This window comes from Chanodichthys erythropterus, chromosome 20, assembly GCF_024489055.1.
Source record: "Chanodichthys erythropterus isolate Z2021 chromosome 20, ASM2448905v1, whole genome shotgun sequence".
Taxonomy (NCBI): Eukaryota; Metazoa; Chordata; class Actinopteri; order Cypriniformes; family Xenocyprididae; genus Chanodichthys; species Chanodichthys erythropterus.
This window is the reverse complement of record NC_090240.1, coordinates 361,738-384,086: the sequence shown is the minus strand read 5'-3', so window position 1 is coordinate 384,086 and position 22,349 is coordinate 361,738. Positions and strand designations below refer to the sequence as shown.

At 46.1% G+C, this 22,349-nt stretch overlaps 7 non-coding genes and 1 pseudogene across 7 annotated transcripts; all 8 read left to right on the top strand.

Moving 5' to 3' along the window:
* Window positions 1-461: 461 nt before the first annotated feature.
* Window positions 462-652, top strand: LOC137010108 (U2 spliceosomal RNA). Its single transcript, XR_010893184.1, has one exon. It is a non-coding gene; the product is annotated as a U2 spliceosomal RNA (small nuclear RNA).
* Window positions 653-2,747: 2,095 nt separating this feature from the next.
* On the top strand, window positions 2,748-2,911 carry LOC137009914 (U1 spliceosomal RNA). Its single transcript, XR_010893001.1, has one exon. It is a non-coding gene; the product is annotated as a U1 spliceosomal RNA (small nuclear RNA).
* Window positions 2,912-9,266: 6,355 nt separating this feature from the next.
* Window positions 9,267-9,443, top strand: LOC137010235 (U2 spliceosomal RNA; annotated as a pseudogene).
* A 2,096-nt stretch (window positions 9,444-11,539) lies between these two features.
* On the top strand, window positions 11,540-11,703 carry LOC137009913 (U1 spliceosomal RNA). Its single transcript, XR_010893000.1, has one exon. It is a non-coding gene; the product is annotated as a U1 spliceosomal RNA (small nuclear RNA).
* Window positions 11,704-12,566: 863 nt separating this feature from the next.
* On the top strand, window positions 12,567-12,757 carry LOC137010107 (U2 spliceosomal RNA). Its single transcript, XR_010893183.1, has one exon. It is a non-coding gene; the product is annotated as a U2 spliceosomal RNA (small nuclear RNA).
* Window positions 12,758-14,852: 2,095 nt separating this feature from the next.
* Window positions 14,853-15,016, top strand: LOC137009912 (U1 spliceosomal RNA). The gene has a single exon (XR_010892999.1). It is a non-coding gene; the product is annotated as a U1 spliceosomal RNA (small nuclear RNA).
* Window positions 15,017-15,879: 863 nt separating this feature from the next.
* Window positions 15,880-16,070, top strand: LOC137010106 (U2 spliceosomal RNA). Its single transcript, XR_010893182.1, has one exon. It is a non-coding gene; the product is annotated as a U2 spliceosomal RNA (small nuclear RNA).
* A 2,095-nt stretch (window positions 16,071-18,165) lies between these two features.
* On the top strand, window positions 18,166-18,329 carry LOC137009910 (U1 spliceosomal RNA). The gene has a single exon (XR_010892998.1). It is a non-coding gene; the product is annotated as a U1 spliceosomal RNA (small nuclear RNA).
* Window positions 18,330-22,349: the final 4,020 nt, after the last annotated feature.

The following is a 22,349-nucleotide window of genomic DNA, read 5'->3' as shown; positions in this document are numbered from 1 at the left end:
TTTAAATGAATAAGGAACTCAAAATAAACAAAGACCAAAATCAAAACCAAAGCACCCAGGAGCAAGCAACACACCACGCCAAACAAAGCCCAAGCTTTATAGAGGGAAGCACGGGTGTACATGGTTCACTTGATGAGTCTCCCAGCCACACCCACTGGCCGGCCGTAGCAGGAAGAACGAGGGACTCGTCACACTATCCAAATGTTAAAGTTGAGCTTTTTTTTTCCCCCCTCCTGATCAAGAACGACCTAGGGAGTCCAGAGAATTGTACTGCGGTGCTTTTGTGGAGGTCGATGGAAAAACCTAGGACCAGTTCGCGAAAGCAGGTTGTTTCAAATCATCTCCACTATTTAACAAACGATCTGATCGACAGCAGTGGTCCTAGAGGCAAAGTACGAAACCCACCGCGGCCCAGATGGGCGTCGCCTTTGCCGGCTCTGCCCCCACTGCTTGGCAACGGCATCGCTTCTCGGCCTTTTGGCTAAGATCAAGTGTAGTATCTGTTCTTATCAGTTTAATATCTGATACGTCCCCTATCTGGGGACTACATATTAAATGGATTTTTGGCTCATGGAGCCGGAACCGGGGCTTGCTCCGTCCACTCCACGCATCGACCTGGTATTGCAGTGTCTCCAGGAACGGTGTGCTTCCCCTTTTGGGGGACTGCAAATCGTTGTGGTTAATAGCAGAGGGAATGTCGCTGGAGCTTCACAAGGAGTCTCTATGTACCTGCGGTGGGGTGGCTGGCAGGGTGGCACCGTCTCGCACCCTTATGAAACGGTCGCCGTTGTTCCAAAGCAGCGGTTCCCAAACCAGCACTGCACGTCTTGAATGTCACTCTTGTCTGATGCGCCCGTCTGAGGTCTTGGAGTCTTTACCAACGAGCTGATGAGTTGGATCGGGTGTGTTTGATCAGGGAGACATCTAATCAAACACGCCTGACTGATGGGAACCACTGGTCTAAAGGACCGCAGCTCGTGTACAGGTGCTGGTCATATAATTAGAATGTCATCAAAAAGTTGATTTATTTCACTAATTCCTTTCAAAAAGTGAAACTTGTATATATCATATTCATTCATTACACACAGACTGAGAGGTTTCACATGTTTATTTCTTTTCATTTTGATGAGTATAGCTGACAACTATGGAAAATCCCAAAGTCACTATCTCAGAAAATTAGAATATTGTGAAAAGGTTCAATATTGAAGACACCTGGTGCCACACACTCTTATCAGCTAATTAACTCAAAACACCTGCAAAGGCCTTTAAATGGTCTCTCAGTCTAGTTCTGTAGGCTACACAGTCATGGGGAAGACTGCTGACTTGACAGTTGTCCAAAAGACGACCACTGACACCTTGCACAAGGAGGCCAAGACACAAAAGGTCATTGCAAAAGAGGCTGGCTGTTCGCAGAGCTCTGTGTCCAAGCACATTAATAGAGAGGCGAAGGGAAGGAAAAGATGTGGTAGAAAAAAAGTGTACTAGCAATAGGGATAACCGCACCCTGGAGAGGACTGTGAAACAGAACCCATTCAAAAATGTGGGGGAGATTCACAAAGAGTGGACTGCAGCTGGAGTCAGTGCTTCAAGAACCCCTACGCACAGACGTATGCAAGACATGGTTTTCAGCTGTCTCGTTCCTTGTGTCAAGCCACTCTTGAACAACAGACAGCGTCAGAGGCGCCTCGACAAAAAGGACTGGACTGCTGCTGAGTGGTCCAAAGTTACGTTCTCTGATGAAAGTCAATTTGGCATTTCCTTTGGAAATCGGGGTCCCAGAGTCTGGAGGAAGAGAGGAGAGGCACACAATCCACGTCGCTTGAGGGCCAGCCTAAAGTTTCCACAGTCAGTGATGGTTTGGGGTGCCATGTCATCTGCTGGTGTTGGCCCACTGTGTTTTCTGAGGTCCAAGGTCAACGCAGCCGTATACCAGGAAGTTTTAGAGCACTTCATGCTTCCTGCTGCTGACCAACTTTATGGAGATGCAGATTTCATTTCCCAACAGGACTTGGCACCTGCACACAGTGCCAAAGCTACCAGTACCCGGTTTAAGGACCATGGTATCCCTGTTCTTAATTGGCCAGCAAACTCGCCTGACCTTAACCCCATAGAAAATCTACGGGGTATTGTGAAGAGGAAGATGCCATATGCCAGACCCAACAATTAAGAAGAGCTGAAGGCCACTATCAGAGCAACCTGGGCTCTCATAACACCTGAGCAGTGCCACAGACCGATCGACTCCATGCCACGCCGCATTGCTGCAGTAATTCAGGCAAAAGGAGCCCCAACTAAGTATTGAGTGCTGCACACGCTCATACTTTTCATGTTTATAGTTTTCAGTTGGCCAAGATTTCTAAAAATCCTTTCTTTGTATTGGTCTTAAGTAATATTCTAAATTTGCTGAGATACCGGATTTGGGATTTTCCTTAGTTGTCAGTTATAATCATCAAAATTAAAAGAAATAAACATTTGAAATATATCAGTCTGTGTGCAATGTACATAATATACAAGTTTGACTTTTTGAAAGGAATTAGTGAAAGAAATCAACTTTTTGATGACATTCTAATCATACGACCAGCACCTGTAGGTGCTTGGCAGTTTGCCGGCTTGAAGGCATGGTCACGGAAATCGCAGTCAAGTAATGGAAGGGACACGCCCTTCCTTTGCTTGGGGTGGGGGAGGGGGTCACCGTTGATGAGGACGGCAAAGAGGGATAGGGTAGCCTCTGACTGGAGGCCTGGGGACTCATACTTACCTGGCAGGGGAGACACCATGATCAGGAAGGTGGTTCACCCAGGGCGAGGCTCGGCCATTGCACTCCGGTTGTGCTGACCCCTGCGAATTCCCCAAATGTGGGAATCTCGACTGCATAATTTATGGTAGTGGGGGACTGCGTTCGCGCTCTCCCCTGGACATACTGGTTGAAAGAAGATTAGGTGGTGCCGAGAGAACCTGTGGTTTCTAACAGTCGTAGCGTTGTCTGTGGCTCCGTGTGTGTTTGCACGCCCCTTTTATGGAATCGGGTGTTGCGTGCGCTCGCCTGGTTTCGCAAAGTTCTGAGTTTTCCTTCAGGGACGACAGGCTTTTGGGGGCACTCGACCATGGCCGTTTTCTAAATGACCCCGTGGTCGCTAGTGTCACGACCGGCTCAAAGCCGTGACAAATGAAACGGAGGACATAGGCAGCTTGGTAGGTTGCAACGAAAAGAGATTTATCAGCATAAATAAGAAAATATATGAAACCAGAAATCAACAAAACCAAACACAATTTCTGTCAGACACATCAATAACCAAACATCAGACAGAACCACATTTAAATGAATAAGGAACTCAAAATAAACAAAGACCAAAATCAAAACCAAAGCACCCAGGAGCAAGCAACACACCACGCCAAACAAAGCCCAAGCTTTATAGAGGGAAGCACGGGTGTACATGGTTCACTTGATGAGTCTCCCAGCCACACCCACTGGCCGGCCGTAGCAGGAAGAACGAGGGACTCGTCACACTATCCAAATGTTAAAGTTGAGCTTTTTTTTTTCCCCCCCTCCTGATCAAGAACGACCTAGGGAGTCCAGAGAATTGTACTGCGGTGCTTTTGTGGAGGTCGATGGAAAAACCTAGGACCAGTTCGCGAAAGCAGGTTGTTTCAAATCATCTCCACTATTTAACAAACGATCTGATCGACAGCAGTGGTCCTAGAGGCAAAGTACGAAACCCACCGCGGCCCAGATGGGCGTCGCCTTTGCCGGCTCTGCCCCCACTGCTTGGCAACGGCATCGCTTCTCGGCCTTTTGGCTAAGATCAAGTATCTTGTCGTCAGGTTGAGCTGCGATCGCCTTTTGAGGGTTTCCTGGCTCGAGGTCTTGCTGTATCGCGAGCCCCCAACTTTCAAGAGGTATATTTGAAATTGCTGCTACTGTTTTTGCGAACAAGCTGTTTTAAGGTAAGGTTTTATTTATTTATTTATTTATTTATTTATTTGGTAATTTATTTATTGGTTTTTTGATTTGTAAAGTTTGTTTTAGGCTGTTGGTGCCTCCACCATGTCGGCTGCCCGTGCCGGCTTGCGGAGGCACCACAGCGTGCGTTTTTTATTCAGAGAAGTTGATGGAAGGCTCTTGGGGATGTCACGTCTCGACTTCTCCAGAAAGCTTCTCCAGAAGACCTTACATTTTAAACCTGAAGAACTGAATTGTATTGTGACTCTGCCCCTGAACAAAGGCTATGATGTTAGCTTTAGAGCTGTTTCCCACCTGAATGATTTTTGGCACAGATTTGAATCAGTAAAATCCCAGTTCTCCATGTTTACTGTTGAAAAGCTATCTGATAATACACTTAAAACTGTGATTGTTAGAATGTTTAATGAGACAGTGACTGGGGAGGACATTTGTGTCTGGCTGGGTAGATTTTGCACGGTTCGAGGCCAGCCAGTCAAGGTTTTAGATGAGGATGGCATCTGGACATGCTCCTGGCGAATTCCCATTAAACAATGGGAAGATGCCGGGAGCTACCAGGGCCTGAAGCATCTGCCTTCTATGATTGTGCTGGGTGAGAACAGAGGCTACATTCATTACCAGGGCATGCCCAAATTATGCAGAAAATGTGGAAAGTTTGGGCATTTGGCTGAAGCATGCCAAGAAATTGTATGTGGGAAATGCAGAGAAATTGGTCACAATTTTGAAGAGTGTACCAATGGCAGGCGGTGCAACCTGTGTGGAGAATCAAACCATCTCTACAGAGATTGCCCAAAAAGCTTTGCCAACAAACTTAAAGGCAACAAAATGGCCGCCCCACAATCAGAGCAAACAGAAGAACAAAGGGAGGAGGAGGCGGTCCCTGAGGTTTTGGCGGGAAATTCAAATTCTCTGCCAACCTCAGGGATTGGGCAGGAAAGAGGAAGTGGGGCGGCTAAAGGGGCAGAGTCACAGATTGAAACGAAACAGGGGGAGGGAACCACTCCCAGACAAGAGAAAGGAAATGATACAAAAGATGAAGAGGAGGAAACGGTTTCCTCCCTCAACACCGTTTCTGAGATAAGTATGCCATCAAGTGGGAGTGAAGCTGACTGTTCACTCCCAAATGCTCAAGTGCAGAAAAGGACTGCGAGATCTCCTCTGTCACATACAGAGGAGAAAAGGCTGCGGGCGGCGCATCGGCTAGATAGTTCCGCTTCGGAAGATCTAGACCGTATGTGGCCCGCAGAGTCTCCCAATGAAGTCTCTTTCCTGCACATCAAGCTGAGAACATCGTCACCCAAAGAGCCACAAGAGGTTCTCTCTGTGGACTCTGAAGTGGCGAGCATTTGCCCTCCTGATCCCTTTTTTTCTGGGGAAAAGGAGAGGCAAATGCCACATGAAATAACATGATTTTAATGTAATGTTCTGCAGTCTTTTTGTTTTTCTTCTTAAATGTTTGTATTTTTAACCATACTGCTCATGGCCCTCACTATCTCTACAATCAATGTGAGAAGTGTGAGGTCTACTCTTCGAGCACAGAGTGTTTTATCAAGTTTAAAAAATTTTAAGTCAGATATTTATTTATTGCAAGAGTGTGCTCTGCCTTTTTTAACAAACTACAGGAGATGGCAAGAACTTTGGACCCCAGGACCCTCCATCTGGAGTGGCTCCAATTTTAACAAAAATGACGGTGTTGCCTTTTTAATTAATAATCCCAATATCTTGGTGAAGGGCAGCACTGTGGTGAGGGATGGGCGGGCAATTTTAGTTAATCTGACTTTTTTAGGTAAGGATTTTAATGTTTTAAATATGTATGGTTTTACAGGAAAAAATGAGAGATACGAGCTTTTAGAAGATTTGCAGCCCCACATGTTAGGTAGGGCTCCCCTAGTGGTTGCAGGGGATTTTAATTGTGTTTTAACAAAAAAAGATAGAAAAAGGGTAGGAGATGATTTTAAGGTTGACAAGACATCAGTTTTATTAAAGAAATTAGTCAAAGATTTTAAGTTAGTCGACTGTTTTAAAACAATGCATCAGAGAGAGGAGGGCTTCACCTGGTTCAGTGGTGATGGCGCCAGAGCCTCTCGAATTGACTATATTTTTACAAGAGACTGCCCGCCAACCGATGCAACATTGACCCCCCTTTTCTTCACTGATCACATGATGCTCTCCTGCACCCTTTCACTACCCACGGGTGTGACAGTAGGGGGAGGGCTGTGGAAGCTGAACTGCTCCCTATTAGAGGATGAAGAAGTGGTTAGAGAGTATAGGGAGCAGTTCAGCCAATGGCAGACTCTCCAGGACTTTTACGACTCACGGGCACAGTGGTGGGAGATGGTGAAACAAAAGACAGGACATTTTTTTAGAAAAATAGGTAAAGAGAAAAAGAACAAAGAAAAAAGATGCATGATGGGGCTGCAAAAAAGACTGCAGAGATATTTTAACCTTTTAAATAATGGATTGGATTTTAAAGAGGAAATAAAGGAAGTAAAGAAAGAAATGTCAGTTTTATCCGAAGCTCAAAGTAAGGGAGTCATTTTAAGATGCAAAGAAAAAGAGATAGAAGAAGGAGAAAAGTGTACACGATATTTTTTTAAAAAGACTATTTCACGGGGAGGGTCAATAACCATTTTAAAAACTTTTGGAGGGAGGGAGGCAAAAAACATGGAGGAAATTTTAGGTGAAATAGAACATTTTTATAGTAATTTATATAGTCCAAAAGAAGCACACGACGGCATCTTAAAGGAAGTTTTAGATTTTTTAGATAAAAAGATAAAGAGTCCAAACGTGCTTTTAGCCCAGGATTTTACTCTTTTAGAATTAAAAGAATCCCTCAAAGGTTTTAAAAAGGGAAGTCCCCAGGAATGGATGGACTTCCCTTGGAGTTTTACTTGACTTTCTGGGACATTTTAGCACATGACCTACTGACAGTTTTTAAAGAATTTGAGACTCTCGACAGACTTCCGGACAGCTTTAGAGTAGGGATAGTTTCATTATTATACAAAAAAGGAGACAGGACTGACTTGAAGAACTGGCGACCAATCACGCTTTTAAATTTTGACTGTAAACTTTTTAGTAAGATTTTAGCCACACGCATGTCGACTGTTCTAGAGGACGTAATCCACCTGGATCAAGCATGCGCTGTGCCCGGTAGGAAGATCACAGACAGCCTGGTGCTGATTAGAGACGCCATCTGTTACGCGAGAGACAGAAATATTCGGCTAGTAGTCCTAAATTTAGATTTTGAAAAAGCTTTTGACCGCATCTCGCACCAGTTCCTTTTTAAGGTACTGGAAAAAATGGGGTTCCCAGGGAGGTTTATAGCTTGGGTGGGACTGCTTTACAACAGCCTAGTCAGTAAATTTGCAGTTAATGGGCATCTATCCAAAGCTGTAAACATTCACAGCGGCGTCCGTCAGGGGTGTCCTTTATCTCCCCTACTGTATGTGGCCTGCATTGAGCCACTGGCACAAATCTTGAGAAGGGATAAATGGATTAAAGGACTGGACATCCCAGGGACTGGTGGACTGACAGCGACCTGTGTTTTATATATGGACGACGTAACCCTTTTAGCGACTGACCTTTTATCGGTACGAAGAGCATTGGACTTGACTGACTGGTACGGTCGGGCCTCGGGCGCCAAGCTCAATAGGAGTAAGTCCGAGGCCCAGCTCTTCGGGCCGTGGGGAAACGTGGACACAGGTGGACTGGATTTGGATTTTAAAGACAATGACCTGACAGTTTTAGGTGTAAAGTTTGACAAAGAGGGTGGAGGACGGGGGAACTGGACTGACATCTTAGGGAAAGTTAGGCAAAGACTGGGGTTTTGGGGACTAAGACAAATGACGATTGAAGGAAAGATTTTAATTTTTAAAGCAGTGATTTTACCCCTAATTTTACTTGTCTGTTCTGTTTTTAGTCCCCCAAGAAGATTCCTGGCCAACCTGGAGAGGGCGGTATTTTATTTCCTGTGGGGGTCCAAGTGGGAACGACTGAAGAGGGAGGTCGTTAAAAAAAGAAAAGAGAATGGCGGGAAAGGCCTCCCAGACCCCCACTTGTTTTTAGGAAGCCGCTTTGCCGCCCTCCATGTCCAATATGCATTGACCTCATCCAGAGAGAACAAGACAGCGGCTATGGCTCGTTTCTGGATGGGGTCTTACCTAAGAGCGTTGAGAGTTTTACCAATTGATCTTAAAAGTCCAGTGTCTTTTAATATGCCAAAAGAGTACAGTTTTATTAAGACCTTTTTAAAGAAACACTCATTGGAAGGAAAGGATGCCACCATTTTAACTAATCACAAGTCTTTGATCTCTCTTGTGCAGGATCGAGAAACGGTGAGTCCAATCCCAGGCCTCACGTTAAGTGAGGCCAGACAAGTTTGGCGGAACGTTGCCCACCCAGCTCTCCAGAACAGGCACAAAGACTTGGCGTGGATGGTGGCCCACGAGATCCTCCCGGTCAGGGCGGTTATGCACTCCAGAGGCATGGCCAAAAACTCTACCTGCCCACGGTCCGGATGTGGTTCCCCGGAGACCGTCCATCATCTGCTCTGGGAGTGCGGCGCTGCGCGGGACCTGTGGGCCAAGACCGGCCCCCTGTTTTTCCCGTGCCTGCCAGCGGGTGGGGCCCAGGTGGATTACAAGCTCGCCATCCTGGGGGTGGGTCAGGGCTTGAAGGACTTGACACCGCAAGATTTTACCTCGCTCTGGCTCACCCTAAACGTGATCAAGGATGCCATCTGGGCAACCAGAAACCTGCTGGTGGGGAAACGCGTGACGGCCCCCTCCACGCGTGCGAGCAGAGGATAAGATCTATGCTGCAGGGTGGGCCGCACGTCGTTATTCGGATGGGGGGCCGGGGTCGCACGAGAAGGTCCCGGCCGCCACCGACCTTGGCCGCCCGTAGATGCACCCTCACCACACCGGCTACGGGAACAGCGGGCCAGCGGGCCGGAGGAGAGGGGATTTCCGCTGGGCCCCGGAAGCGGGGAGTCTTGGGCCTGTTCTGGAGACCTGGAGTGAATGGAAATTCTTGATAAGGACTCACCCTCGATCCTGTACAACAGATGATGTTTTAGTTGAAATGTTTTATTGTCTCTTATCTCGACTATTTATTCATTTATTTTATTTTTATTTTTATTTTCAGTCATCTGCCCTGCTTTTAACACCACACTGATTTACATACATGGACCTTTACACGACACACAACAATAACTGATTTTAACCAGAATTGTGTCACCTCCGTTTTAATTTGTGGAACTGAGTATGTTTTAAAATGTGTGGCATGAAAAAATGAATGAAAATGTGACAATAAAACTTTTCGAAAAAAAAAAAAATCTGTTCTTATCAGTTTAATATCTGATACGTCCCCTATCTGGGGACTACATATTAAATGGATTTTTGGCTCATGGAGCCGGAACCGGGGCTTGCTCCGTCCACTCCACGCATCGACCTGGTATTGCAGTGTCTCCAGGAACGGTGTGCTTCCCCTTTTGGGGGACTGCAAATCGTTGTGGTTAATAGCAGAGGGAATGTCGCTGGAGCTTCACAAGGAGTCTCTATGTACCTGCGGTGGGGTGGCTGGCAGGGTGGCACCGTCTCGCACCCTTATGAAACGGTCGCCGTTGTTCCAAAGCAGCGGTTCCCAAACCAGCACTGCACGTCTTGAATGTCACTCTTGTCTGATGCGCCCGTCTGAGGTCTTGGAGTCTTTACCAACGAGCTGATGAGTTGGATCGGGTGTGTTTGATCAGGGAGACATCTAATCAAACACGCCTGACTGATGGGAACCACTGGTCTAAAGGACCGCAGCTCGTGTACAGGTGCTGGTCATATAATTAGAATGTCATCAAAAAGTTGATTTATTTCACTAATTCCTTTCAAAAAGTGAAACTTGTATATATCATATTCATTCATTACACACAGACTGAGAGGTTTCACATGTTTATTTCTTTTCATTTTGATGAGTATAGCTGACAACTATGGAAAATCCCAAAGTCACTATCTCAGAAAATTAGAATATTGTGAAAAGGTTCAATATTGAAGACACCTGGTGCCACACACTCTTATCAGCTAATTAACTCAAAACACCTGCAAAGGCCTTTAAATGGTCTCTCAGTCTAGTTCTGTAGGCTACACAGTCATGGGGAAGACTGCTGACTTGACAGTTGTCCAAAAGACGACCACTGACACCTTGCACAAGGAGGCCAAGACACAAAAGGTCATTGCAAAAGAGGCTGGCTGTTCGCAGAGCTCTGTGTCCAAGCACATTAATAGAGAGGCGAAGGGAAGGAAAAGATGTGGTAGAAAAAAAAGTGTACTAGCAATAGGGATAACCGCACCCTGGAGAGGACTGTGAAACAGAACCCATTCAAAAATGTGGGGGAGATTCACAAAGAGTGGACTGCAGCTGGAGTCAGTGCTTCAAGAACCCCTACGCACAGACGTATGCAAGACATGGTTTTCAGCTGTCTCGTTCCTTGTGTCAAGCCACTCTTGAACAACAGACAGCGTCAGAGGCGCCTCGACAAAAAGGACTGGACTGCTGCTGAGTGGTCCAAAGTTACGTTCTCTGATGAAAGTCAATTTGGCATTTCCTTTGGAAATCGGGGTCCCAGAGTCTGGAGGAAGAGAGGAGAGGCACACAATCCACGTCGCTTGAGGGCCAGCCTAAAGTTTCCACAGTCAGTGATGGTTTGGGGTGCCATGTCATCTGCTGGTGTTGGCCCACTGTGTTTTCTGAGGTCCAAGGTCAACGCAGCCGTATACCAGGAAGTTTTAGAGCACTTCATGCTTCCTGCTGCTGACCAACTTTATGGAGATGCAGATTTCATTTCCCAACAGGACTTGGCACCTGCACACAGTGCCAAAGCTACCAGTACCCGGTTTAAGGACCATGGTATCCCTGTTCTTAATTGGCCAGCAAACTCGCCTGACCTTAACCCCATAGAAAATCTACGGGGTATTGTGAAGAGGAAGATGCCATATGCCAGACCCAACAATTAAGAAGAGCTGAAGGCCACTATCAGAGCAACCTGGGCTCTCATAACACCTGAGCAGTGCCACAGACCGATCGACTCCATGCCACGCCGCATTGCTGCAGTAATTCAGGCAAAAGGAGCCCCAACTAAGTATTGAGTGCTGCACACGCTCATACTTTTCATGTTTATAGTTTTCAGTTGGCCAAGATTTCTAAAAATCCTTTCTTTGTATTGGTCTTAAGTAATATTCTAAATTTGCTGAGATACCGGATTTGGGATTTTCCTTAGTTGTCAGTTATAATCATCAAAATTAAAAGAAATAAACATTTGAAATATATCAGTCTGTGTGCAATGTACATAATATACAAGTTTGACTTTTTGAAAGGAATTAGTGAAAGAAATCAACTTTTTGATGACATTCTAATCATACGACCAGCACCTGTAGGTGCTTGGCAGTTTGCCGGCTTGAAGGCATGGTCACGGAAATCGCAGTCAAGTAATGGAAGGGACACGCCCTTCCTTTGCTTGGGGTGGGGGAGGGGGTCACCGTTGATGAGGACGGCAAAGAGGGATAGGGTAGCCTCTGACTGGAGGCCTGGGGACTCATACTTACCTGGCAGGGGAGACACCATGATCAGGAAGGTGGTTCACCCAGGGCGAGGCTCGGCCATTGCACTCCGGTTGTGCTGACCCCTGCGAATTCCCCAAATGTGGGAATCTCGACTGCATAATTTATGGTAGTGGGGGACTGCGTTCGCGCTCTCCCCTGGACATACTGGTTGAAAGAAGATTAGGTGGTGCCGAGAGAACCTGTGGTTTCTAACAGTCGTAGCGTTGTCTGTGGCTCCGTGTGTGTTTGCACGCCCCTTTTATGGAATCGGGTGTTGCGTGCGCTCGCCTGGTTTCGCAAAGTTCTGAGTTTTCCTTCAGGGACGACAGGCTTTTGGGGGCACTCGACCATGGCCGTTTTCTAAATGACCCCGTGGTCGCTAGTGTCACGACCGGCTCAAAGCCGTGACAAATGAAACGGAGGACATAGGCAGCTTGGTAGGTTGCAACGAAAAGAGATTTATCAGCATAAATAAGAAAATATATGAAACCAGAAATCAACAAAACCAAACACAATTTCTGTCAGACACATCAATAACCAAACATCAGACAGAACCACATTTAAATGAATAAGGAACTCAAAATAAACAAAGACCAAAATCAAAACCAAAGCACCCAGGAGCAAGCAACACACCACGCCAAACAAAGCCCAAGCTTTATAGAGGGAAGCACGGGTGTACATGGTTCACTTGATGAGTCTCCCAGCCACACCCACTGGCCGGCCGTAGCAGGAAGAACGAGGGACTCGTCACACTATCCAAATGTTAAAGTTGAGCTTTTTTTTTTTCCCCCCTCCTGATCAAGAACGACCTAGGGAGTCCAGAGAATTGTACTGCGGTGCTTTTGTGGAGGTCGATGGAAAAACCTAGGACCAGTTCGCGAAAGCAGGTTGTTTCAAATCATCTCCACTATTTAACAAACGATCTGATCGACAGCAGTGGTCCTAGAGGCAAAGTACGAAACCCACCGCGGCCCAGATGGGCGTCGCCTTTGCCGGCTCTGCCCCCACTGCTTGGCAACGGCATCGCTTCTCGGCCTTTTGGCTAAGATCAAGTGTAGTATCTGTTCTTATCAGTTTAATATCTGATACGTCCCCTATCTGGGGACTACATATTAAATGGATTTTTGGCTCATGGAGCCGGAACCGGGGCTTGCTCCGTCCACTCCACGCATCGACCTGGTATTGCAGTGTCTCCAGGAACGGTGTGCTTCCCCTTTTGGGGGACTGCAAATCGTTGTGGTTAATAGCAGAGGGAATGTCGCTGGAGCTTCACAAGGAGTCTCTATGTACCTGCGGTGGGGTGGCTGGCAGGGTGGCACCGTCTCGCACCCTTATGAAACGGTCGCCGTTGTTCCAAAGCAGCGGTTCCCAAACCAGCACTGCACGTCTTGAATGTCACTCTTGTCTGATGCGCCCGTCTGAGGTCTTGGAGTCTTTACCAACGAGCTGATGAGTTGGATCGGGTGTGTTTGATCAGGGAGACATCTAATCAAACACGCCTGACTGATGGGAACCACTGGTCTAAAGGACCGCAGCTCGTGTACAGGTGCTGGTCATATAATTAGAATGTCATCAAAAAGTTGATTTATTTCACTAATTCCTTTCAAAAAGTGAAACTTGTATATATCATATTCATTCATTACACACAGACTGAGAGGTTTCACATGTTTATTTCTTTTCATTTTGATGAGTATAGCTGACAACTATGGAAAATCCCAAAGTCACTATCTCAGAAAATTAGAATATTGTGAAAAGGTTCAATATTGAAGACACCTGGTGCCACACACTCTTATCAGCTAATTAACTCAAAACACCTGCAAAGGCCTTTAAATGGTCTCTCAGTCTAGTTCTGTAGGCTACACAGTCATGGGGAAGACTGCTGACTTGACAGTTGTCCAAAAGACGACCACTGACACCTTGCACAAGGAGGCCAAGACACAAAAGGTCATTGCAAAAGAGGCTGGCTGTTCGCAGAGCTCTGTGTCCAAGCACATTAATAGAGAGGCGAAGGGAAGGAAAAGATGTGGTAGAAAAAAAGTGTACTAGCAATAGGGATAACCGCACCCTGGAGAGGACTGTGAAACAGAACCCATTCAAAAATGTGGGGGAGATTCACAAAGAGTGGACTGCAGCTGGAGTCAGTGCTTCAAGAACCCCTACGCACAGACGTATGCAAGACATGGTTTTCAGCTGTCTCGTTCCTTGTGTCAAGCCACTCTTGAACAACAGACAGCGTCAGAGGCGCCTCGACAAAAAGGACTGGACTGCTGCTGAGTGGTCCAAAGTTACGTTCTCTGATGAAAGTCAATTTGGCATTTCCTTTGGAAATCGGGGTCCCAGAGTCTGGAGGAAGAGAGGAGAGGCACACAATCCACGTCGCTTGAGGGCCAGCCTAAAGTTTCCACAGTCAGTGATGGTTTGGGGTGCCATGTCATCTGCTGGTGTTGGCCCACTGTGTTTTCTGAGGTCCAAGGTCAACGCAGCCGTATACCAGGAAGTTTTAGAGCACTTCATGCTTCCTGCTGCTGACCAACTTTATGGAGATGCAGATTTCATTTCCCAACAGGACTTGGCACCTGCACACAGTGCCAAAGCTACCAGTACCCGGTTTAAGGACCATGGTATCCCTGTTCTTAATTGGCCAGCAAACTCGCCTGACCTTAACCCCATAGAAAATCTACGGGGTATTGTGAAGAGGAAGATGCCATATGCCAGACCCAACAATTAAGAAGAGCTGAAGGCCACTATCAGAGCAACCTGGGCTCTCATAACACCTGAGCAGTGCCACAGACCGATCGACTCCATGCCACGCCGCATTGCTGCAGTAATTCAGGCAAAAGGAGCCCCAACTAAGTATTGAGTGCTGCACACGCTCATACTTTTCATGTTTATAGTTTTCAGTTGGCCAAGATTTCTAAAAATCCTTTCTTTGTATTGGTCTTAAGTAATATTCTAAATTTGCTGAGATACCGGATTTGGGATTTTCCTTAGTTGTCAGTTATAATCATCAAAATTAAAAGAAATAAACATTTGAAATATATCAGTCTGTGTGCAATGTACATAATATACAAGTTTGACTTTTTGAAAGGAATTAGTGAAAGAAATCAACTTTTTGATGACATTCTAATCATACGACCAGCACCTGTAGGTGCTTGGCAGTTTGCCGGCTTGAAGGCATGGTCACGGAAATCGCAGTCAAGTAATGGAAGGGACACGCCCTTCCTTTGCTTGGGGTGGGGGAGGGGGTCACCGTTGATGAGGACGGCAAAGAGGGATAGGGTAGCCTCTGACTGGAGGCCTGGGGACTCATACTTACCTGGCAGGGGAGACACCATGATCAGGAAGGTGGTTCACCCAGGGCGAGGCTCGGCCATTGCACTCCGGTTGTGCTGACCCCTGCGAATTCCCCAAATGTGGGAATCTCGACTGCATAATTTATGGTAGTGGGGGACTGCGTTCGCGCTCTCCCCTGGACATACTGGTTGAAAGAAGATTAGGTGGTGCCGAGAGAACCTGTGGTTTCTAACAGTCGTAGCGTTGTCTGTGGCTCCGTGTGTGTTTGCACGCCCCTTTTATGGAATCGGGTGTTGCGTGCGCTCGCCTGGTTTCGCAAAGTTCTGAGTTTTCCTTCAGGGACGACAGGCTTTTGGGGGCACTCGACCACGGCCGTTTTCTAAATGACCCCGTGGTCGCTATTGTCACGACCGGCTCAAAGCCGTGACAAATGAAACGGAGGACATAGGCAGCTTGGTAGGTTGCAACGAAAAGAGATTTATCAGCATAAATAAGAAAATATATGAAACCAGAAATCAACAAAACCAAACACAATTTCTGTCAGACACATCAATAACCAAACATCAGACAGAACCACATTTAAATGAATAAGGAACTCAAAATAAACAAAGACCAAAATCAAAACCAAAGCACCCAGGAGCAAGCAACACACCACGCCAAACAAAGCCCAAGCTTTATAGAGGGAAGCACGGGTGTACATGGTTCACTTGATGAGTCTCCCAGCCACACCCACTGGCCGGCCGTAGCAGGAAGAACGAGGGACTCGTCACACTATCCAAATGTTAAAGTTGAGCTTTTTTTTTTTCCCCCCTCCTGATCAAGAACGACCTAGGGAGTCCAGAGAATTGTACTGCGGTGCTTTTGTGGAGGTCGATGGAAAAACCTAGGACCAGTTCGCGAAAGCAGGTTGTTTCAAATCATCTCCACTATTTAACAAACGATCTGATCGACAGCAGTGGTCCTAGAGGCAAAGTACGAAACCCACCGCGGCCCAGATGGGCGTCGCCTTTGCCGGCTCTGCCCCCACTGCTTGGCAACGGCATCGCTTCTCGGCCTTTTGGCTAAGATCAAGTGTAGTATCTGTTCTTATCAGTTTAATATCTGATACGTCCCCTATCTGGGGACTACATATTAAATGGATTTTTGGCTCATGGAGCCGGAACCGGGGCTTGCTCCGTCCACTCCACGCATCGACCTGGTATTGCAGTGTCTCCAGGAACGGTGTGCTTCCCCTTTTGGGGGACTGCAAATCGTTGTGGTTAATAGCAGAGGGAATGTCGCTGGAGCTTCACAAGGAGTCTCTATGTACCTGCGGTGGGGTGGCTGGCAGGGTGGCACCGTCTCGCACCCTTATGAAACGGTCGCCGTTGTTCCAAAGCAGCGGTTCCCAAACCAGCACTGCACGTCTTGAATGTCACTCTTGTCTGATGCGCCCGTCTGAGGTCTTGGAGTCTTTACCAACGAGCTGATGAGTTGGATCGGGTGTGTTTGATCAGGGAGACATCTAATCAAACACGCCTGACTGATGGGAACCACTGGTCTAAAGGACCGCAGCTCGTGTACAGGTGCTGGTCATATAATTAGAATGTCATCAAAAAGTTGATTTATTTCACTAATTCCTTTCAAAAAGTGAAACTTGTATATATCATATTCATTCATTACACACAGACTGAGAGGTTTCACATGTTTATTTCTTTTCATTTTGATGAGTATAGCTGACAACTATGGAAAATCCCAAAGTCACTATCTCAGAAAATTAGAATATTGTGAAAAGGTTCAATATTGAAGACACCTGGTGCCACACACTCTTATCAGCTAATTAACTCAAAACACCTGCAAAGGCCTTTAAATGGTCTCTCAGTCTAGTTCTGTAGGCTACACAGTCATGGGGAAGACTGCTGACTTGACAGTTGTCCAAAAGACGACCACTGACACCTTGCACAAGGAGGCCAAGACACAAAAGGTCATTGCAAAAGAGGCTGGCTGTTCGCAGAGCTCTGTGTCCAAGCACATTAATAGAGAGGCGAAGGGAAGGAAAAGATGTGGTAGAAAAAAAGTGTACTAGCAATAGGGATAACCGCACCCTGGAGAGGACTGTGAAACAGAACCCATTCAAAAATGTGGGGGAGATTCACAAAGAGTGGACTGCAGCTGGAGTCAGTGCTTCAAGAACCCCTACGCACAGACGTATGCAAGACATGGTTTTCAGCTGTCTCGTTCCTTGTGTCAAGCCACTCTTGAACAACAGACAGCGTCAGAGGCGCCTCGACAAAAAGGACTGGACTGCTGCTGAGTGGTCCAAAGTTACGTTCTCTGATGAAAGTCAATTTGGCATTTCCTTTGGAAATCGGGGTCCCAGAGTCTGGAGGAAGAGAGGAGAGGCACACAATCCACGTCGCTTGAGGGCCAGCCTAAAGTTTCCACAGTCAGTGATGGTTTGGGGTGCCATGTCATCTGCTGGTGTTGGCCCACTGTGTTTTCTGAGGTCCAAGGTCAACGCAGCCGTATACCAGGAAGTTTTAGAGCACTTCATGCTTCCTGCTGCTGACCAACTTTATGGAGATGCAGATTTCATTTCCCAACAGGACTTGGCACCTGCACACAGTGCCAAAGCTACCAGTACCCGGTTTAAGGACCATGGTATCCCTGTTCTTAATTGGCCAGCAAACTCGCCTGACCTTAACCCCATAGAAAATCTACGGGGTATTGTGAAGAGGAAGATGCCATATGCCAGACCCAACAATTAAGAAGAGCTGAAGGCCACTATCAGAGCAACCTGGGCTCTCATAACACCTGAGCAGTGCCACAGACCGATCGACTCCATGCCACGCCGCATTGCTGCAGTAATTCAGGCAAAAGGAGCCCCAACTAAGTATTGAGTGCTGCACACGCTCATACTTTTCATGTTTATAGTTTTCAGTTGGCCAAGATTTCTAAAAATCCTTTCTTTGTATTGGTCTTAAGTAATATTCTAAATTTGCTGAGATACCGGATTTGGGATTTTCCTTAGTTGTCAGTTATAATCATCAAAATTAAAAGAAATAAACATTTGAAATATATCAGTCTGTGTGCAATGTACATAATATACAAGTTTGACTTTTTGAAAGGAATTAGTGAAAGAAATCAACTTTTTGATGACATTCTAATCATACGACCAGCACCTGTAGGTGCTTGGCAGTTTGCCGGCTTGAAGGCATGGTCACGGAAATCGCAGTCAAGTAATGGAAGGGACACGCCCTTCCTTTGCTTGGGGTGGGGGAGGGGGTCACCGTTGATGAGGACGGCAAAGAGGGATAGGGTAGCCTCTGACTGGAGGCCTGGGGACTCATACTTACCTGGCAGGGGAGACACCATGATCAGGAAGGTGGTTCACCCAGGGCGAGGCTCGGCCATTGCACTCCGGTTGTGCTGACCCCTGCGAATTCCCCAAATGTGGGAATCTCGACTGCATAATTTATGGTAGTGGGGGACTGCGTTCGCGCTCTCCCCTGGACATACTGGTTGAAAGAAGATTAGGTGGTGCCGAGAGAACCTGTGGTTTCTAACAGTCGTAGCGTTGTCTGTGGCTCCGTGTGTGTTTGCACGCCCCTTTTATGGAATCGGGTGTTGCGTGCGCTCGCCTGGTTTCGCAAAGTTCTGAGTTTTCCTTCAGGGACGACAGGCTTTTGGGGGCACTCGACCATGGCCGTTTTCTAAATGACCCCGTGGTCGCTATTGTCACGACCGGCTCAAAGCCGTGACAAATGAAACGGAGGACATAGGCAGCTTGGTAGGTTGCAACGAAAAGAGATTTATCAGCATAAATAAGAAAATATATGAAACCAGAAATCAACAAAACCAAACACAATTTCTGTCAGACACATCAATAACCAAACATCAGACAGAACCACATTTAAATGAATAAGGAACTCAAAATAAACAAAGACCAAAATCAAAACCAAAGCACCCAGGAGCAAGCAACACACCACGCCAAACAAAGCCCAAGCTTTATAGAGGGAAGCACGGGTGTACATGGTTCACTTGATGAGTCTCCCAGCCACACCCACTGGCCGGCCGTAGCAGGAAGAACGAGGGACTCGTCACACTATCCAAATGTTAAAGTTGAGCTTTTTTTTTTTTCCCCCCCTCCTGATCAAGAACGACCTAGGGAGTCCAGAGAATTGTACTGCGGTGCTTTTGTGGAGGTCGATGGAAAAACCTAGGACCAGTTCGCGAAAGCAGGTTGTTTCAAATCATCTCCACTATTTAACAAACGATCTGATCGACAGCAGTGGTCCTAGAGGCAAAGTACGAAACCCACCGCGGCCCAGATGGGCGTCGCCTTTGCCGGCTCTGCCCCCACTGCTTGGCAACGGCATCGCTTCTCGGCCTTTTGGCTAAGATCAAGTATCTTGTCGTCAGGTTGAGCTGCGATCGCCTCTTGAGGGTTTCCTGGCTCGAGGTCTTGCTGTATCGCGAGCCCCCAACTTTCAAGAGGTATATTTGAAATTGCTGCTACTGTTTTTGCGAACAAGCTGTTTTAAGGTAAGGTTTTATTTATTTATTTATTTATTTATTTATTTGGTAATTTATTTATTGGTTTTTTGATTTGTAAAGTTTGTTTTAGGCTGTTGGTGCCTCCACCATGTCGGCTGCCCGTGCCGGCTTGCGGAGGCACCACAGCGTGCGTTTTTTATTCAGAGAAGTTGATGGAAGGCTCTTGGGGATGTCACGTCTCGACTTCTCCAGAAAGCTTCTCCAGAAGACCTTACATTTTAAACCTGAAGAACTGAATTGTATTGTGACTCTGCCCCTGAACAAAGGCTATGATGTTAGCTTTAGAGCTGTTTCCCACCTGAATGATTTTTGGCACAGATTTGAATCAGTAAAATCCCAGTTCTCCATGTTTACTGTTGAAAAGCTATCTGATAATACACTTAAAACTGTGATTGTTAGAATGTTTAATGAGACAGTGACTGGGGAGGACATTTGTGTCTGGCTGGGTAGATTTTGCACGGTTCGAGGCCAGCCAGTCAAGGTTTTAGATGAGGATGGCATCTGGACATGCTCCTGGCGAATTCCCATTAAACAATGGGAAGATGCCGGGAGCTACCAGGGCCTGAAGCATCTGCCTTCTATGATTGTGCTGGGTGAGAACAGAGGCTACATTCATTACCAGGGCATGCCCAAATTATGCAGAAAATGTGGAAAGTTTGGGCATTTGGCTGAAGCATGCCAAGAAATTGTATGTGGGAAATGCAGAGAAATTGGTCACAATTTTGAAGAGTGTACCAATGGCAGGCGGTGCAACCTGTGTGGAGAATCAAACCATCTCTACAGAGATTGCCCAAAAAGCTTTGCCAACAAACTTAAAGGCAACAAAATGGCCGCCCCACAATCAGAGCAAACAGAAGAACAAAGGGAGGAGGAGGCGGTCCCTGAGGTTTTGGCGGGAAATTCAAATTCTCTGCCAACCTCAGGGATTGGGCAGGAAAGAGGAAGTGGGGCGGCTAAAGGGGCAGAGTCACAGATTGAAACGAAACAGGGGGAGGGAAGTCCACTCCCAGACAAGAGAAAGGAAATGATACAAAAGATGAAGAGGAGGAAACGGTTTCCTCCCTCAACACCGTTTCTGAGATAAGTATGCCATCAAGTGGGAGTGAAGCTGACTGTTCACTCCCAAATGCTCAAGTGCAGAAAAGGACTGCGAGATCTCCATTCTGTCACATACAGAGGAGAAAAGGCTGTGGGCGGCGCATCGGCTAGATAGTTCCGCTTCGGAAGATCTAGACCGTATGTGGCCCGCAGAGTCTCCCAATGAAGTCTCTTTCCTGCACATCAAGCTGAGAACATCGTCACCCAAAGAGCCACAAGAGGTTCTCTCTGTGGACTCTTGAGGAATCAGGCATTTGCCCTCCTGATCCCTTTTTTTCTGGGGAAAAGGAGAGGAGCAAATGCCACATGAAATAACATGATTTTAATGTAATGTTCTGCAGTCTTTTTGTTTTTCTTCTTAAATGTTTGTATTTTTAACCATACTGCTCATGGCCCTCACTATCTCTACAATCAATGTGAGAAGTGTGAGGTCTACTCTTCGAGCACAGAGTGTTTTATCAAGTTTAAAAAATTTTAAGTCAGATATTTATTTATTGCAAGAGTGTGCTCTGCCTTTTTTAACAAACTACAGGAGATGGCAAGAACTTTGGACCCCAGGACCCTCCATCTGGAGTGGCTCCAATTTTAACAAAAATGACGGTGTTGCCTTTTTAATTAATAATCCCAATATCTTGGTGAAGGGCAGCACTGTGGTGAGGGATGGGCGGGCAATTTTAGTTAATCTGACTTTTTTAGGTAAGGATTTTAATGTTTTAAATATGTATGGTTTTACAGGAAAAAATGAGAGATACGAGCTTTTAGAAGATTTGCAGCCCCACATGTTAGGTAGGGCTCCCCTTAGTGGTTGCAGGGGATTTTAATTGTGTTTTAACTCAAAAAGATAGAAAAAGGGTAGGAGATGATTTTAAGGTTGACAAGACATCAGTTTTATTAAAGAAATTAGTCAAAGATTTTAAGTTAGTCGACTGTTTTAAAACAATGCATCAGAGAGAGGAGGGCTTCACCTGGTTCAGTGGTGATGGCGCCAGAGCCTCTCGAATTGACTATATTTTTACAAGAGACTGCCCGCCAACCGATGCAACATTGACCCCCTCTTTTCTTCACTGATCACATGATGCTCTCCTGCACCCTTTCACTACCTGTTGGTGTGACAGTAGGGGGAGGGCTGTGGAAGCTGAACTGCTCCCTATTAGAGGATGAAGAAGTGGTTAGAGAGTATAGGGAGCAGTTCAGCCAATGGCAGACTCTCCAGGACTTTTACGACTCACGGGCACAGTGGTGGGAGATGGTGAAACAAAAGACAGGACATTTTTTTAGAAAAATAGGGAAAAATAAAAAGAACAAATTAAATCGATGCATGATGGGGCTGCAAAAACGACTACAGAGGTATTTTAATCTTTCAAATAATGGGATTGATTTTAGCGAAGAAATTAAAGAAATAAAACAAGAAATGTCAGTTTTATCCGAAAGTCAAAGCAAAGGTGTCATTTTAAGATGTAAGGAGAGAGAAATAGAAGAAGGAGAAAAGTGTACACGATATTTTTTTAAAAAGACTATTTCACGGGGAGGGTCAATAACCATTTTAAAAACTTTTGGAGGGAGGGAGGCAAAAAACATGGAGGAAATTTTAGGTGAAATAGAACATTTTTATAGTAATTTATATAGTCCAAAAGAAGCACACGACGGCATCTTAAAGGAAGTTTTAGATTTTTTAGATAAAAAGATAAAGAGTCCAAACGTGCTTTTAGCCCAGGATTTTACTCTTTTAGAAATGCACAAATCCCTAAAAAGTTTTAAAAAGGGGAAGTCCCCAGGCATGGATGGACTCCCCTTTGAGTTTTATTTGACTTTCTGGGACATTTTAGCACATGACCTACTGACAGTTTTTAAAGAATTTGAGACTCTCGACAGACTTC